Here is a 17,598-nt window from a genome sequence, read left to right on the forward strand (position 1 = left end):
TCGGAAATTATGTAATCCCTGACAGACCTCAGGATCGTGTTATGGTCACGGAACATCTACCATGCAACACACAATTCATAGAGACATGTGAAGTACAAGAGACCCCTATTGAATGCAACCAAGATTTATTGATGGCACTACAAGAATTAGGTAAAGTCTAGTAAGGCAGTTCAAATGAAAGGCAGTTACCGGGTTAATTCACCCTACGTACTGCACGAAATAAAGTGAAAGAGACGATACCAATCTCTAGGCAGCTCACGTGACGGAACCTCTTACAGCCGACAATGCTGAACGATAACACCGTCCTCCACATGAGTGCCGGTCCCGGCACTCTCCAACGGAGGGCACTGTGCTAAGTAGTGGCCGACAATGCCACTCGAGGTCTAATGGTTCTATCCGAATTTACTTTAGATTTCCCTAGACAGTGTTTTCTGGTCTCACCGTCCTCCGCATGAGTGCCGGTCCCGGCACTCTCCAACGGAGGGCACTGTGCTATGCAGTGGCCGACAACGCCACTCGTTCCTTCCACGCTGATATATCGCGTGGGGCAAGGACTGGATATTCAAAGTACTAAGGTGGACGTCCTCCACACTAATGTCCCCCACCGACAGCACGAGATACGCCCCAATTGCAAAGCCCTATAGTAGCCAACCGCAGGGGAGCAGCCGCTCACCTTGCCAACTTATCCCGAATCCACAAGCAAAAACCAAGAAGGGATTCCTGAGAGCTGAGTTTCACCTGTAGTACTCCGTGGATTCAACCTCGTACGGACTCTTAATTTCCGACGCCGGTTGCTGCTCCCAACTTCCTTATGTGGGGGTCAGTGGCCTGTGCATGCTCCGCACTAGGCTCTCTGGGAGTGGTAGTCCTTCCAGCGGCGGGCTTGGGCATTGTAGTTCAGTTGTGGCCATCTATGTGCGTGATGATACTGCGGGCGGCCGGCTCGCTCTCCTCCAAACCCTGACATGAACACTGACACAGGCCCTCATCAGCACCAGACTAGACTATAGAAACACATTCTACACAGGAATTCCAGCGAAACAACTACAACAAATACAACAAATCCAAAGACCTCCGCTAGACTGATCATGATTGTCTCCTGCTGCCGCCACATCACCCACCACCTGATACACCTACAATGTGTCAAACGTCAGCAAGAGGATCATCTTCAAGCTCCTTACTCTCACTCACAAAGTACTCTACAACAGCAGACCAACCTACCTTAACGGCAGTAATCCTGAAAGGCCACATTTTGTTCCTAAAATTTTGGCTTTAAAAATATTAGGTAAGAATTTGGTAACTCTTTAGGCAAACGTTGTTTAAAACCAATTGGCTATCATTACAATGTATCCAACCTTTCAGACATTTTAAATAAACAGTGTAATGTCCAGATGTTGTAGAAGGTCCATCATGAAAACTAATTGCTACAGCTACAAAAGTTTTTCCTGATATTGATAGTTGAGTAGCTACAACATTTTTAATTAAAGTTTCCAATTTTCTTCCATCATCTCTACAACATTGCAGCATTAAAATTACATACTGTCCATATAATACACTCCATATTTTGTCTTGCTCCTCTAACTAGATTGTTAAAAGACACTGGTTCAAAGTCCGGTAAAGTCAAATATATAAATCATTTGGTGTTTATGTTAGTGCTACATGTAAACAAACAATTTTCACAGTCATGTTGCCATTTATAAGAAAGGCCAAAAAGGTTTACAATATCTATACCTTCATCTTCCAATACAACAAGCATATACAGTAGAAATTCCTGACAATCTTGCTGAATAATCTGTGTAAATTGAGTAGAACCAGAACATATGTCCAAAACATTTCGAATATCAGAAACACTTTGTATTTTACTTTTATCACTACTTCATTTCTGATAAACAGAATACAACAACGAACAGAATCTTTTTTCCCGATTTTAAACAATTTGCTGTTGCAAACTTTCAAGAAAAACAACAACATTAACAACTACAGTAGCATAGCAGTTGACACCAGAACTATTTTCAAACTGATAACCAACAATCTCTTCAACAGTGGCCTTTTTCTTTTTGCTTGCAATCACATCTTCATCTTGTTTTGTTTCTCTCTCAACAGCTTCACTGCAGATATTCTCATATCTTCTTTTTCTACCTACCACACGCTTTTCAAATACTGGATATTGACCTAAATTGGGTGCCTATTCTCTTCTTAACCTATTATACTCTTTCACACAATTTGCATCTGCAGTAATCTTTTTCTCTTCAAAATCAATCAAGTACAACCCAGATGAAGTTCTCACTCGAGACAAAGCAACATATGCCATACCCTCTTTAAACACAGTACTTCCAATATTCACTAAAGCACTATCTACACTTAAACCTTGCGATTTATGAATAGTCACCGCATACGCCAAAGAAACAGGAAACTGTTTTCTGCGAACATGCAAATCTTTTACAAGCAAAAAACGAGCTGAACAACGACTAAGTTGTTGTACTTCTTCAATTTGATCAAATATAATTTTCAAAAATTCAATACCATCTCTATTTACGTAATTAATGAAGTCAACAACTTTACCCATTGCTCCATTTACTAAACCTTTTTTCACATTGTAATTATGTCGTAAAATTACCCTACAGTTTACACATGCATATAAATTCTTTTCTAAACCAGCAGTTTTACTTATCGATTTCTCTAAAGGATCCAATTTCCTCTTCATCTTTTCTGTCAAAATAATAGCGATTCCTTCATGCTCTATTTTATTAATAGCTTCCAATTTTATAATTTCTTCATTTTCCAACTTTAAAATTTCTTCATTGAAAATAGAACATTCACGCAGCGTTGGCATTAAACAGATTACAGATTTGTTTTCTGCTATTCTCATATATATTTTCTCAGGAACAATATTTTCATTTGGAAACAAATTGGAAAGTATTCTTCTCTGTAATGCTTGTTTGCCATGTTCAGTCACTTTTCCAATTCATATATCTTGAAGAATAGTTCCATAATCAGCATCATTTGCCTGTCGCATATTTGTAATAAGTTCTTTATACTCAAAATGTAACCAAATATTAACATTTCAATGCTCCCAAAGGCTTTCTGGTATCTTCATGCGTCAGTGTTTTAAACACTGGTTGTCCTTTTTACAGGTGTAAGTTGTAGTAGATCTCCAAAAACTATGACGTGTTTTCCTCCAAATAACACGTCATACTCTGTTTTAAGAATTTGCTGCATTCTTAAATGCACAAAGGCAAGCATCAAGTTTGATACCATGCTTACCTCATCAATAATGAGAAGTTTCATTTTCTTCAAGACTCTTGATACTTCACAACGAGCTTCTCCAGATAGCTTGTGGTATTCTAATTTGTTTTCATGTTCTACTGTAACATTAATAAACAATGTAAAGTAATTCCTTTAATATTGTGTGCTGCCAACCCAGTTGGAGCAGTGACAACACAAGACAAATGTGACTCAGTTGTTTTCTGAAGATAAGTTGTGATTTCTTTAATTAAAAAAAACTTTTTCCTCTTCCAGCTTATCCACTCACGTACATTCGGATAGGTTGAAATGATGAGCAACAGCACTCTTTCTTTTCATGAAGTAATCCATGGTCAATCTGTTCTCTCACTTGCTCATATATTTTTTTCTGCTCAACATTTAGTTGTTCTTCTAAGTTTCCTAAGTTTGCTACATCTTCTTGAGCTTGTTACATTGCAGTTTCCACCTCTTCCATAGCAGTCGCTGCTTCATTTTGAACAATTGGTCCTCCTAGTGGATCCTGACTCAACGGAGCAGAAGTTTGACTGTCTTGAGAACTGTCTCTAGCAATCTCAGCTGCAATTGTAGCTTCTTGCTCAATTTCGTCATTCAACATTTTCACATAATTAGCAAAAACAGGACATTCTATAGTATCTTTACTTGCGTTGGATTAATCTTCATAGCTCTCAAAGTCTCCAAGTAATTCCAATTCTGAACGCCATGGCTTGAAAAGTTGCAAAAGAGCTAAATAGTGAAATTCCGTTTTGTCAGGAGTTTCGCAACTCAGTTTACGGTGATTAATCAAATGTCATTTTCTTTGTTTCACCAAACATCCTTCAGAACCAATCACGGCATATATACCATTATTGATGTTTTCTGTAATATTCCGTTTAAAAATATAGTTTTGATGCACTTCCTAGAGACAAATGTTCTCAAGATGATGACTTCTATTTGGATAATATGTATCCAACATATTTGTTTTCACAATATCTGTTCTTTCTGGCTCTTCTACAGCTAAATATTCAATTTCTTGTACAGATTTGAGTACGAGATTTCGTATTGCAGCAAGACCTAGACTCACCCACATGATTCTTCTAGATTTAGAGTATAGACTTGCAGATGATAAGCGATCCGAGCATTCATGCGCTCCAATTTCTCGATGAGATAACATCTTCAAACTGTAACTATATAATTTCTTACTTAGACTCTTCTCGTGGGAACTCTCTTCCCACATTTGCTTCAATTCCGTCTTTTCTGATTTTTTATGTGGGATGTTACATATCAAGCAACAGCAATGGAATTGTCCGCAACGTATTGAATATCCATGTTAGCATTCCACATGGACAAAATAACTGGGTTGTAGTCATTTATGTATTTTGACTCTTCATTTCTTCTTAAGTTGTAGGTATTTTTTGGAGACTTTCTTGTGATAGTATATCGCAAAGATGACTTAAAACTGTTCACTCTTCCTTTTGATATTACAGGATGTGGAAATCCAAAACGACATTTGGTGTAGAATTTGTCCTTAGATTTGTACTTTCGACGACAGTATTTCCCACAACGATGGCTTTGGAATTGTAAGACTTGTTGTCCTAAGTCCTTTTCTTCTGTACTTTGGGGTATATCACATGTAGCATATTCTTCAATAAAAGACAACACAGTATCATCTGAGTCTGTTCCAAATTTGGGAGCATCTTTGATCCATATTAGCATATGTATGTGAGGAGTACCTCTCGCTTGATACTCCTTTCTCCAAAAGAAATCCAGAACCTCTCCAAGAGGAGGATTTTTTTTTTATTACTGATAAAAGACATCATAGCTTCAAATCTATGATTGAAAAACCTGCATACATTAACTGGATCCAAAGAGCACAATTTTCCCAGGTGTCTTGTATTCAATATTTACTATATTTGGATTTGCCTCTTGAAGAAATTGAAGTAAATCATCCCAAGCATATTCAGCACAGCTTAGAGTAAGGAACCATGTAGGAGTTCCTAAGTTCCTTAGCATACATTTAAGTTCTCCATGACGACGGTACCAGTACTCATTAGTACCACGCTGACATGCCATGAGATTAATTAGCTGAGATTCCAAAATATTATCTTTCTGCTGTACTTTATCCATAAATTCCTTTGCCGAAACATTTTGCAGATGTACACCTGTTTTCAATATATGGTTCACTGCATAAGAAAGTCCGGACAAGTCACTCTCAAACAAAAGATTAAACAAATACGGAATACAGTGTCGAAATCTTGGATCTTCTCCATACAATCTTGATGTCCGGTATTCAGATGCAGGAATCTGCACAGGCTGGTCATCATATCGTCCTCCTTTTCCTGTTGGAAACAACTGAGGGAAACAACGAGCTTCCAAGCTTTCTTCCCATACACTAATGGGACTTCCCTTTGCTTCTTTCATTTGGAATAACTCTATAGCATTCCCCATCACTTCTTTGGAATGAAGTGGATGAATACTGTAATGTTTGTAGATTTCTTCAGTTCTGGACACATCCACTTTTTCAATTTGTCCAGATGACGAGTCACTATCTTCTTCTACAGTTATTTCTTCTTCTCCCACATACACATTTTTATAGTATTGATATTTTTCACCAGAGACAATGCTGCCTTTTTCACTTTCCTAACATCCACTAATTCTTGCCAGATTGTCTTACTCTTAGTAGGAACACCATTATCAAGAATACCTAAAGGTTCATCTTCTACATTTTCTACAACAATTGTTTCAATATTGTTCTTTAAATCTAGAGGCAAATATACAACTCTTCCCTTTAATCCTCTCTGTAAATCTGAAGGAGGCAATTTCCCTGTTTTAGGCTCCATACGAACAATCGCCTGAAATGGATGCACACATTGAATAAGAATAGACTCATAGGTATTTAAATCCATCAGTTCAGAAGGAATATTTACCAACTCAAGATTATTATGCACAGCTCTAGCAGGCATTTTGTTCTCGTCTAATTTTTTATAACAATATTTACAAGTACGCTGATCAAAACTCAAATCAAAACAATTCTCTACCAACAAATAAGTTGCAAATTCCTTCCACTCATTATTATTTTCCTTTTCACTTTTTAAATACAGATCAACAGTCCTGATCTGATTTTTATAATGAGTTTGTCGACAACAAATAAAAGAATAATTTGGCCTTTCACCTGAAATCACCTTAAACTTTGTAATTTCTTGCTCAAAATGCTCTGTACTACAATGTTGTACATTCTCTTCCACATTTCCTTCTATTAATGTATCAATTTCTGCACTGTCTCCCTCAAGACCAAAGTAACTAACCTGAATTTTTGTACAAACATTCATTACATCTGATACAGATCCACGCAAAATAGCACTGTTCAACTTTTTTATCATTAATGCTGGCCTTTTTGCATAATACAATCTTCTGACTAATTTCCTCATTTGAGTATGATGTACTGCTAACATCCTGAAATGGTGAAAAACACTTCGACATACTTTTTTAGAAAGACAAGCCAGAGAATGACCTTGCAAACCAGTATTTTCTCTCACTCTGCAAGGGTCGAGTCCTTGCAACATCTTAATCTTTTGTTTAACTCTTTTCTTAGTATAGTTACGTAAGAAATTGCGTAAAAAATCAATAGATTCCTGCCGTACACTGCAAATACTACTGCAATTCCAAGTGTACACTGGAGCATTATGACGTCTCCCTAGAACTTCATCAGCTAACACCTCTTCTGCATTTCTAGGAACAATTTGCTCTTTCTCAATAGGACAACCATTTCTAACCTCATAAGCACGACCACTAGTGACTCTGAAAATAACTCTCTTCATTAAAAAAAGGCTCAGAACTTGAACTATGTTTCCATTCACCCAAAAAAACCTCAGAAAAATTACTTGTGTTAATTACTCTTCTCTACTTACTTTTGGCCTACATTAAATGGATTGGGTTATCTAGTGATCGAATTCTATTGATTACTAAAATAAACAACTTCTTTTTCAATTCAAAAGCTTTCTCAACTACATTTTCTATACGTTTCTTCTTCTTATAAAATGCTGTTTTTCTTTTATATTTCTTCACTTCCTTCATCAAATTCAACACAACCCTATTATAAAACATACTTTTTTCTAATTTCCTGAAATTGATTCTTCCTCCTTTTACTGTACAGTGTTTTTTACAAGATAATTTCCCATCGTTTTTCTCTTTTCTCTTGTTTTTCTTTTTAGTTGCAGATACACTATTTGTATTTTTGACGTTGTCCACACTACTTCTAGTGTTTGATAAGTTCTTCAAAAAATTCTTCATTCTCTTACCAGGACTTTTTTTCTTTTTGTTCACACATTGTTGTTCAGGTAAATCTTGTGGATGACTTCTCTTTAAATAATATGCTTTATTATGTTGTTTCCTCTTTTCACTTTTTGAAGGCATGATTAATTTCTTTTAGTGTTGATAAATAGAATCTGTTATAAAAAATGTATATAACATTATAAAAATAAATATATGAAATATACTATTCTATTACTAAATAAATACAATGTAAAATGACTAAGTATAAAAAACAACTGTGTAACTGATAACAGAAGTGCGTACACACTGCATAAATCTTTCAAGAACTACATCTGGAAGAAGAATACCTTAATGAATTTATCAGTAGTTCAACTTCTGTGAGGAGAGTGCTTGACTGAATTTATAAGTGCTTCAGTGTATGAGGACAGACGAGGAATATGAGGAAAGAGGGAAGAATATGAAGAGAGAGGGGTGAGAATGAGGAAATAGAGGGGAGTATAAGGAGACATGGGTGTGTATAAGGAGAGAGAGATGTGTATGAGGAAATAGGGTGGAGTGTCAGAAGAGAGGGGGGAGTATGATGAGAGGACGGAGTTTGAGGAAAGGGGGACAAATGAGGAGAGAGGGTGGAGTAACAGGAAAGAGGGGGGAGTATGAGGAGAAAGAGGGGAAAATTAGGAGACAGGGGGAATATCAGAAGAGAAGGGGAGTATAAGGAGAGAGAAGGAGAGTGTGAGGCGAGCGAGAGGAGTATGTGGAAAGAGGGGCGAGTATGACGACAAAGGGGGAGTAGAAGCAAAGAGGAGTGTGTATGAGGAGAGAGCAGACAGTATGAGGAGAGAGGGAGGAGAATAGGGAGAAAAGAGAAATTTAAGGAAAGAGGGTGTATGAGGAGGGAGGGGAATATGAGGAGAAGGGGGAGCTTGAGGAGAGAGGGAAGAGTAAGATGAGAGAGGAGGAAGTATGAAAAGAGCAGGGAGCATGAGGAGAGATAAGGGAGTATCAGTAGAGAGGAAGGAATATAAGGAGAGAAAGGGGAAGTGTGAGAAGAGTGGGGGTAGTATGAGGAGAGAGAGGAGGAGTATGAAGAGAGAGGGGGTAGTATGTGTAAAGAGGAGTGAGTATGAGGAGAAAAGAGGAGTATAAGAAGATAGGGGTGTGTATAAGCAGAGAGGGGTGAGTATGAGAAGAGAGGGGAGAGAATGTGGAGAAAAGAGTATAACAAGAGAGGGGGTGTATGAGGACAGGGAGTACTATGTGAAGAGAGTGAGGAGTATGAGGAGATGGGGGAGTATGAGGAGTGAAGGGGGTATGAGGAGAGAGGAAGGAATATGACAAGAGGGGAAAATATGAGGAGGGGAGAGTACGAGGAAACAAGGAGTATAAGGGGAGAGGGTGAGTATAAGGAGAGGGGAGAGTATAAGAAGAGAGGGGGGATTATGAGGAGAAAGGTGGGAGTATGAGGAGAGAAGGGGGTATGAGGAGAGAGGGGGAAGTATGAGAGAACAGAAAATATGAAGAGGGGGGAGTATAAGGAACACTGGAGTATGAGGGGAGAGGGGGAGTATGAGGAGAGTGGAGAGTATGAGGAGAGAATGGGGAGTATGAGGAGAGAGATGGGAGTATGAGGAGAGAAGGGAGAGTATAAGAAGAGAGAGGGAGAGTGTGAGGAGAGGGGGGAGTATGAGAAGAGAGAGAAGGAGTATGAAGAGAGAGGGGAATATGTGGAAAGAGGCGCAAGTATGAGGACAACAAAGGAGTATAAGGAAAGTGGGGTGTGTATGAGGAGAGAGAGGAGAGTATGAGAAGAGAGGAGGGAGAATGTGGGGAAAAGTGGAGCATAAGGAAAAAACGGGTGTATGAGGACAGAGGGTGGAGTATGAGGAGAAAGGGAGGAGTATAAACAGATGGGGGATTATGAAGAGTGAAAGGGGTATGAGGAGGGAGGGGGGAGTACGACGAGAGGAGGAAATATAAGGAGAGGGGGAGTATGAAGAGACAGGGTGTATGAGGGGAGAGGGGTGTGTATGAGGAGACAGTAAGAAGTATGAAGAGAGGGGGAATATGTGGACAGTGGTAATATGAAGAGAGGGAGGAGTATGGAAAAAAGGGGCAAGTATGAGGAGAAAAGAGGAGTATAAGGAGAGAGGGATGTGTATGAGGAAAGAAGGGAGAGTATGAGAAGAGAGGGGGAGAATGTAGACAAAAGGGGAGTATGAAAAGGGGGGAGTATGAAGAGAGAGGGGGTAAATGAGGAGACAGAAGGAATATGAGAAGAGAGAAGGGAGTATGAGGACAGAGAGGGGGAGTATGATGACAGTGGGGAATATGAGGAGAAGGGGGAGTATGAGGAGGGAGAGAGGAGGGAATATAAGGACAGGGGAGTATAAGGACAGGGGGGAGTATGGGAAGAGAGAGAGGATTATGAGAAGAGAAGAGGGAGTATGTGGAAAGAGGGGCAAGTATGAGGAGAAAGGGGGAGTATAAGAAGAGAGGAGTATGTATGAGGAGAGATGAGAGAATATGAAGAGAAAGAGGGAAGAATGCGGAGTAAAGAGGAATATAAGGAGAGATGGGGTGTATAAGGAGAGAGGGGGTAGTATGAGGAGACAGTAAGAAGTATGAGTAGAGGGGGGAGGTGAACAACCTTTACAACGCAACTTTTACAACGTAGTGCCTTTACAACGCGGTATTTACAATGCAAACCATTACAATGCATTGCGCTGGGGGGCGCTCTAGGATAGGGAATAGATTTAATTTACTATCCAACACCTTCCCTACTATCCACGGGGACTGGAGTTGGAATAGTAAATTAAACTATTCACTATCCAGCACCCCAAAGCGCTATGCGTTGTAAAGGCATGCGTTGTAAATACCGCGTTGTAAAGGCATGCATGGTAAAAGCATGCGTTGTAATGTCATACATCCGAGGGGGGAAAATGAGGACAGGGAGCAATAAGAAGAGAAGGGGGAGTATGGAAAAAAGGGGCAAGTATGAGGAGAGAAGGGAGAGTAGGAGAAGAGAGGGGGGAGAATGTAGGGAAAATGGGAGTATAAGAAAAGAGGGGGTGTATTAGGAGAGAAAGGGTCCTATGAGGAGAAAGGAAGGACTATGAGGAGATGGAGGAGTATGATGAGTGAAGGTGGTTTGAGGAGAGAGGTGGGAGTATGACGAGAGAAGAAAGAGTATGAGTAGAGAGAGAGGGAGTGTGAGGAGAGAGGGGAAGTATAAAGAGAGACGGGAGTGTATGAGGAGGGAGGGGGAGTATGAGGAGAGAGGGGGGAATATGGAAAAACAGGCAAATATAATTCCTTAATGTACACAGACGCACAGTGTGATTCTAGACAAAAAATATGAGACCATGCATTTTACCAAAACACATTTACTACTGTAAAACGGTTAAGTGACTGCACACATTCCATGTGTATAACTACTACATTTCAGCGGACAACCCTGACTCATTTTGCAAATACATATACAATTTGCTGCATTATTTTTGCCAACATTACATCAAAAAAATGTGACACAACACAACAACATAGAGGCGCAAGGGGCTTGTAAATTTGCCCAAGAGTGTATGCAGCAGCTGTTTATGTATACTGTATGTATACTGACTGGGGAATTGTTAAGGGGGAGGTATGAGGAGAGATGAAGGAGTAAAAGGAAAGAGGAGGGAGTATAAAAAGAAGGGGGAGTATTAGGAGACAGAGTAGAGAATTAGGAAACAGGAGGAATATGAGGAGAGACAGGGGAGTATGAACACAGAGAGGAGGAGTATGAGGACAGGGGGGAATATGAGGACAAAAGGGATTATGAGGAGAGAGGGGGAAGTAAGAGACGAGACGGGATAGTATGACGACTGGGGGGAGTATAAGGGAAGAGAGGGGAGACTGAGGAGAGAGGAGGAATATAAGGAGAGAGGAGGGAGTATGAGGACATAGAGGGGGACTATGAGGACAGTGGAGAATATGAGGAGAAGGGGGAATATGAGAAGAAAGAGAGGAGTAACAGGACATAGGGGGGAATATGAGGACAGGGGGAGTATGAGGAGAGAGAAGTGAGAATGAGGAAAGAGGGAGAATATCAGGAGAGAGGGGAGAGTGTAAGGAGAGAGAGGGAGACTGTGTGGAAAGAGGGGCGAGTATGAGGAGAAAGGGGAAGTATAAGGAGAGAGGAGTGTGTATGAGAGGAGAGGGGGGAGTATGAGGATAGAGGGGGGAGAATATGGAAAAAGATGCAAGCATAATTCCGTGGGTAGGCACCCCGGGACACCGCAGGAGCCAGCCCTTGGGGTGGCGGTCCCCAGGGTCACCACAAGGCTCCAAGAGGGGGGCCGGGTGGCCCCCCTCCCAACATTGAAAAGCCCCAGGGGGTGGTGGCCTCGGGGCTAGGGGGTCCGTCACGGACCCTCCTATTTTCAATATTTCAATATTAGTGCCCCGGGGAGGTGGCGGTCCCCGGGGCATGTTGAGGGGCTTTAGCCCCCCCCCACACAGGTATTATTTATTTATTATTTTATTTTTTTTAAAGCCCGTTTTGGTGGCGGTCCCCGGGGCTGCGGGGGGCCGTGAGCCCCCCCCACATACATATAGTTAAAGCCCCGGTGTTGGCGGCCCCTCTGGGCCCCCCATTATAAATAAAAACATTGCTCCCGGGATTTGGCCCGCGGGGGCTAAATAACAATAAAGCGGGCTTCGTGTTTTTTTTTCTTTTTCACAACGTACGCGTACCATACACGTATTCTGTGATTTTTTTTTTAAAGAAAAAAGAGATTTTGACCTTGGATATCATTGTGAAACCCCCTAAGCAGCCCGGTCCGGGGGTCAGGAAGTCCTATAGCAAATAGCAAACTTTTCCTGTCAATCTACACACATATACAAATGAATAACAAATCACATTTCTTCCCACATTAAATCAAAACGAAACACACATTTCTATTGCTTGAACTTTTGAACCTTTTCCAACTGACTAAACTTTCAACCCTACCCTCATTGCACATTCTGCCAGTTACCACAGAAACATGTCAGGGAACACCTAACTGAGCACACAGGTGAAAAGTTCATCATACATTGTTGCAAATCAAATCAGCAAGTGTGCTTGATTTGTCAATATACCAGCTTATCTTAAGTAACGTTCTTTTCTATCACTTTTTGTTAACCAATAAATAGCAGGCTTTTAAAAAACAGAAAATTGCAGCCTAGTTTTCTTTGTAAAATGTTTTCAAACAACCAATCATTTCTTTGCTTTTTTCAAAACTCCACTTAGCCACCATTTTAGAATTTATTTTTTACAAACTGCCATTTCATTTATAGAGACCATCTGAGTGCATCCAGACCTCACTTCAAGATGCTTAGAGAGTGGATTGTGGGACACAGCTATATTTTCTGGAGTCAAAGGTACGCAGAACAGAAAGGATTTCATAAAGACCTAGGTTTACCAAATGTAGACATTAAATGGATTGGACAGAGAGGATTAAAGTGGCACCAATTGAAGCCATTGGTGAAATCCTTTTTGCATCTCCAACACCCTGACCTCATAATTGTGCACTGTGGTGTCAATGACCTAGGCACTTTGATTGGGGTATTTATTTATTTATTATTTTTTTTTGTGTTTTCTATAGCGCGAACATGACCCTGCAAAGGGTATCAGAGCGCTTTACAACGTATTTCAACATTTAGACCATAAATAATACAAATCACTAAATCTTTACATCTTTACAACAATAAAAACTTCAGAAAGCATATAGCATATATAGCAGTCAGTAGTTGCATTAAAGTCAGAGAGCTTAGAATACACCACCGGCGAGCTTAGAACACATCTACCACGGTAAGGCATATAAGCAAGCCCATGTGTGGGTAGTGACAAGCTAGCAGGCACATGGAAACAGCCATGAGAAGATTGTAGCCGTCGGTTCTGTTGAATGGTCTCATGGGAGAAATGTCCTCATATAAAAAGATTTTGCATCTTTTTTGAAAGCTGCGATGGATGGGATTCTTCTAATGCTCGGGGGAAGAGCGTTCCATATTCTTGGCGCTGCTCCGGAGAACGCACGGTCGTAAGTTCTTTTCTTCTAAAAACTAGATGGTTTCAGTAGCAGATCCGTTTTGCTCCTGGAGAAACGGTGTCCCCCTGAAAGCGTGAGTTTCTGTGCTAGATAAACTGGCGTTTTGTGGTGCAATGCTTTATGTGTGATGCAAGCTAGTTTGAAATGGATTCTTGCTTCAAAGGGCAGCCAATTGAGCACTTTCAGGTGCGGGGAGATATGGTCAAATTTTTGGGATCCCGATATTAGTCTTGTAGCTGCGTTAAGACATGCTTTCAGAGGGGCTGTAGTGATCTTGGATAGCCCAGCCAATGTGGTGCAACCATATTCAATCCTTGAGATGACCAGTGCCTGAACTGCTGTTTTAAGATCTGTTTTATTTAGGAATGGTTTTAGTTTCCGTAAGTAGCTTAGGTGGAAATGGGCGTTCTTTGCCATTGTTTTGATATGAGCTACCATAGTCAAGTCTTTGTCTAAAGTAATTCCCAAAGCTTTAGTAGAGTCGACAATCTTCGAGGAACATTTTATAGCAGTGATAAGGTTGGACCATTCTGCTATCTTGACTTTGCCATTCTTTGGTGCAATCAGTAAGAATTCGGTATTCTGTGAATTTAGCTTCAGGTGGTTCAAGGATAGCTATTGGAGGGTTCTCGTTAGAGCTTGGTTCATAATCATTAGATCATCTGTCGATGCCACCTTGATGTATAGCTGCGTGACATCTGCATACATATGGAAAGAAATGTTTGCTTTTTGTAATATCTCCGTTAAAGGTTCTACATATAGATTGAATAGCACCGGAGATAACGTTGAACCTTGTGGAACTCCAATTGTATTACTGGTTGGGCCTGACAGGGTTTGGTTGACAATTAATTTTTTCGATCTATTCTCTAGAAAGGAACTAAACCACTTTAGGACTGTGCCTTCTAGCCCCATTCTGTTTTTCAATCGATCTATAATTTTAGCATGGTTTACCGTGTCGAAAGCTGACGACAAGTCCAACAGTATTAAGAGACAGGTGTCATTGTGGTCAAGGGCCAGTAAAGCGTCATCTACTATATGAAGGATTGCAGTTTCTGTACTATGGTTCGGTCTGAACCAGATTGGCAGTCATTTAACAGATTGTAATCCGATATGTGAAGACTCAATTGTTTTTGTACACATTTTTCCATCACTTTGGCTAGCATAGGAATGTTAGTTACAGGTCCGAAATTATTTGGATTGGAAGGGTCCTTTTTGGGGTTTTTTAATAAGGGAGTGACTTGCCCTGTTTTAAGGCAGTCCGGTATTAGGCCTTGTGATAATGAGGCATTTATGATCTTAGTCCGAGACTGGATAAGCAGGTTGTTTAGCGAAGACCAGCACTTTGCTGGTAGAGGATCCTTATAGTGGTTGTTAGGTTTAGTGGTCGACATGAGCTTTGCGATGTCTACTTCACTGACTGGTTTAAATCCTGACCAACGAGTGGAGAAGTGTGGCTCACTGGTTAGAGGAGGCAGACCTGGAAGCAGAGGTCAGCCCAGGACCAGGGTTCAATTCCCGGCTCGGCGGGGTCTTGAGTCCTAAAATGTCCATGGACTCAACAATTCTCGCTCCGGTGCCTACTCGATTCACGGGTTCACACTCTGCGACTCTGGGCAATAGCTTGCTTAATCTCCACAACGGCCCCTCGCGGCAGGATGCCTGGCTTTCACCTTGTGGATACCCTGCCGGGGTTATCTCACAGGGGAATACCAGGACAGGTTCCCTAAGCAAGCGCTTGGAAACCGCTTGGTGATTTGCGCTATATAAATTCCTGTACATTTACATTTACATTTACAACGAGCATTGTTTTTTGGTCTGTCTAGATCTTGTTGAGTCTGAAGTTCATCTGCGGTATCCTTCTTCCTTACAATGTCTTCAGCTATTTTTTTAAGTTCCCCCTCTAAAGTGTTAGCTTTATAAGTAAAGAAGACTGAGAAATCCGCACTATTTAAACTTGTTTTGGTGATGACAGGTGTTGATTTGGCAGATTTATTTGATTGTTCTTTAAGTAGGTCAAATAGTTTGCTAGGTTTATTGATGCAATGTCCAGTTCTTTCTTGAAGAAGTCTTTTTTGGATTTAAGTATGCTTTTGTTATATGCTTTCCTGGAGTGCCTCAGTTGTATTAAGTGGGGTGAGGTAGGGTATTGACACCATTTGTGTTCTGAGAGTCTAAGTGATCTTCTTTTCTCATTTAAGGGACCATTGAACCACAGATTTTTGTCTTTGTCTGAGATTCTTTTCATTTTTAAGGGGACTAAGTCCTCTATAATGCTTAACATAGACTTGTTATAATGCAAAGTTAGGTCCCTGACATCAACCATGTTCTCTGGTGGTTGCAACTCCAATTCACAGTGAGCTGCTACGTTTTCCATATTGATTCTTCTGGTGTCCCTGGTCCATATTTTGGTCTTACTAGCTTGTGTGGACGATTTGATTTTGCTCAGGGGAATTTTCAAATGTAATTATATGGTGATCAGACCAGTCGCAGGATGTGATACTAATGTTCTCAATCACTTTCTCTTTGGCTATAATCCAATCTAAGGTTGATTCTTTGGAGTGGGTGGGGAGTTTGAAATGAAAATGAAATGAAATGAAAAATTCCACTTATATAGCGCATAACCACCCGGAGGCCTCGCAGCGCTAAGTTTGCATCTGGAGATGGATCTGGATCAGGAGATATGGAAATGTTTATGAAGGACACCTTTACAGAACTGATGTCACTTTTCCCCCAAACTACCTTTGTCTATTCTAATATATGCCAAAGGCAGAATTGGAACTGGTCCAATCACTTTTGTCCACAGATTGAGAAAGCTAGGAAAAATGTGAAGAAATCTGTATCTGCTTTTCTCCGAGACTATAGAATGGGGTCTATTTACAACAACAATCTGTGTTACAATATGCATGGCATCTATAGAAGAGATGGTGTACATTTTACAGATGAGGGGAACAGAGTTTTCCTCTTGAACTTTAGACTCTGCATCGGTACTTACTTGTGTAGGTACTAAAATCTCCCAATAAACACAAGGGCCATTTTAGAGCCACCCAACATCTAAACACATACACTTCATAAATATCTGAAAAATATGTTTCTTTTTCTTGCTTAGGTACACTTACAAACATCGCACCGTACATCGTACGTACGTGCAAGGTAGGCGTACGGTAAATCTACCGTAAAAAAACAATAGCCTCTATCACTAATTTTTATAATCCCCGGGGACCCCATCCCCCGTGGCTCAAATACAACGTTGGGGACCGTGGGGGGAGCCCCAATGCCCCCACGGTGCCAGCCGTCTCCCCGCGTCCTTCGTGAGCCGGCATTGCTTTTCGTCAGAGAGAGCAGCTTACATGCTGCTCTCCCTAACGAAAACCAATCTGCTTTCCTACTTGAAAGAGAGAGCAGATTAACCTGCTCTCTCTTTAAAATAGGAAAGCAGTTTGCTATGGTAGGGTGGGAGCCGCGAGGATCCCGCCCTACCATAGCAAACAGCAGTGTCCCGGGGTAGGCACCCTGGGACACTGGAGGAGCCGGACCTGGGGGTGGCGGTCTCCAGGGCCACCACAAGGTTCCTGGAGTGGGGCCGCGTGGCCCCCCTCCCAACATTGAAAAGCCCCGGGGGGTGGTGGTCCCCAGGGCTGGGGGTCAGTCACGGACCCCCCTATTTTCAATATTAGATCCCCGGGGAGGTGGCGGTCCCCGGGGCGTGTGGGGGCGACTTGAGCCCCCCCCACACAGGCATTTACATTTAAAAAAAAAAAAGAAGCCCCAGGTGGTGGTGGTCCCTGGGGCTGCGGGGGGCCGTGAGCCCAACGCATACATATAGTTAAAACCCCAGGGGGGTGGCGTATCGTGCAATTTAATATTTTTTTTGTTTTGTTTGGGGCCTTAGGGTTCTTGTGGGATCCCCTGAGCATGCCTAGGGGGTCAGGGTTTTTCTACCCTACCCCCTTTGCATGTTTTTGCAGTTCTTTCACTGCTTTCTTGTGCCTCGGTTCTACCGAGGCACAAGATGGCTGCCAAC

This window comes from Lissotriton helveticus, chromosome 6 (genome assembly GCF_964261635.1).
Source record: "Lissotriton helveticus chromosome 6, aLisHel1.1, whole genome shotgun sequence".
Classification (NCBI taxonomy): Eukaryota; Metazoa; Chordata; class Amphibia; order Caudata; family Salamandridae; genus Lissotriton; species Lissotriton helveticus.